The following is a 1,818-nucleotide window of genomic DNA, read 5'->3' as shown; positions in this document are numbered from 1 at the left end:
GCCTGGCCTTGCACCTTCTAGATCCTGACTTGCTGCCTTGAACACTGACCTGATTCATCCCTAGGACTAATGTGGTGATCATTGCCCTATGCTTGGTTACTGTCACTGTACCTGCTCTGCTCTTCTGGTTTGAGCACTGTGGGACTGTATCCCTTGTCACCAAGAACACTGCCCTGCCTGCCTGGCTGTCACCTTCGGCTCATGACTCCCCTTACCCTGCAGAACAGCCCACTTTCACTGTGCTCTGACATGAAGGACTTGTCTGTTAAAACCTCTGGAAACCATCTAATGTGTGTCAGTACCTCCTCCTGCAGATTATATTCTGCAGGAATATATTCTCAGAATGCACTCATGAAATACTTGTTTGAAAACACAATTTTTTGGGATTCTGCCATACCTGTGCAGTCTTCCTCATTTTCCTATTACTCTGTGGCAAGTGTGAACACGTCAGTAGGTTTCAGATTAAATGCTGTTAAAATAGGCAGTGATCTTGTGACAGTTTTTATGAAACTGAACTTGTGACTTGTAGTGACACTTCGTGCTTTTCCATCCCTCCATGCATACTCACAAGAGAGAAAGAAAATTCACAAAGTCAAAATCTAATCCTGTAGAAAAAGGGAGGCCCATTGCATGCCTGACAGCTGTCATGAGAAGAGTGAAGTTTAGAAAGTAGTCACAAAAAGGTGGAGCTTAGAAAGGAGATTGAGAGACCCTGGCCACTGAAAATGTAGGTCCTTTCCAATTGAACTACTTCTATTCTAATGCTATTCTATTCTATTCTATTCTATTCTATTCTATTCTATTCTATTCTATTCTATTCTGCTCTACTCTTTTCTATTCTAAATTGCACTCTGACTACCTTTCCTCAATAAAAACGTTGCATTACTAAAATGACCATTTGACCAAGTTATGATGTTTGATAGAACAATTTTAACATATAATTTACATATATAAAGGCAGTTGGGTATCTGAAGCATATACTGTTACTTTGTCTGAACACGTTAGACAATTGTAGCTGCCTCCTGACAACTCCTGAGGCAAAGGAAAGCAGTAATTTCAGCAGCGACAAGAGAAACAGCCAGGATTTGGGCAGGTCTTTTCCCTGACATTTCCAAAGTAAAATGGCAGCTATTTGTGCATTTACAAATCAGACTGAATGCCCATTACAACCGTTGCAAGTGTTTGTGCCACATCACATTGCCAGGTGAAAATCTGTCCCCCATAAATGCAGATGTAATTCCTGTGTCTTTCATTCCTTCTATTAATGTGTTCTGGAAGTGACTGAGCCACTCGAGGAAAAATTGAAGGAAGGAGGGGAAAGAAAAGGACTGGATGTTTATTTCATTGATGGATGATTATCACCCTTCACTGACGGATGATTTATACTAAGGTCGCTAAGGTGTGTACTCTCAAACAATCTGTGTTTTCTGAGCAAGCACAAACAAGAAGAAATGCAGAGAACAAGGATCTGGGAATAATGTGCTGCAAACTCTGAAAACAAGTTACTGCACCTCTCACATGAGGCACAGTGGATCTCTGAAGGTACATGACGAGCTGACTGTCATGTGAGAGAGCCAAACAGAAGGACATTGCTCACCCTAACAAGAAGACAAGGCTTTTTGTTTCAAACACAGGACTCACTGGAGTGACAAAAAATAACCAAATTTTCAATTCATGTGTATGTACTGTAACTTTTTACTTGATGGGTTTTCTAGGTTAAATATTCCAATAGGACTCTATGGAATAGTCATGTTTGTGTGCAAATAACGTTTTCTGGTTTTTAGTTGGTTGGTTGGTTGGCTTTTTACTCTTGATGAA

This window comes from Apaloderma vittatum, unplaced genomic scaffold (genome assembly GCF_000703405.1).
Source record: "Apaloderma vittatum isolate BGI_N311 unplaced genomic scaffold, ASM70340v1 scaffold9815, whole genome shotgun sequence".
Taxonomy (NCBI): domain Eukaryota; kingdom Metazoa; phylum Chordata; class Aves; order Trogoniformes; family Trogonidae; genus Apaloderma; species Apaloderma vittatum.
Note: the sequence above shows the minus strand (reverse complement) of the source record.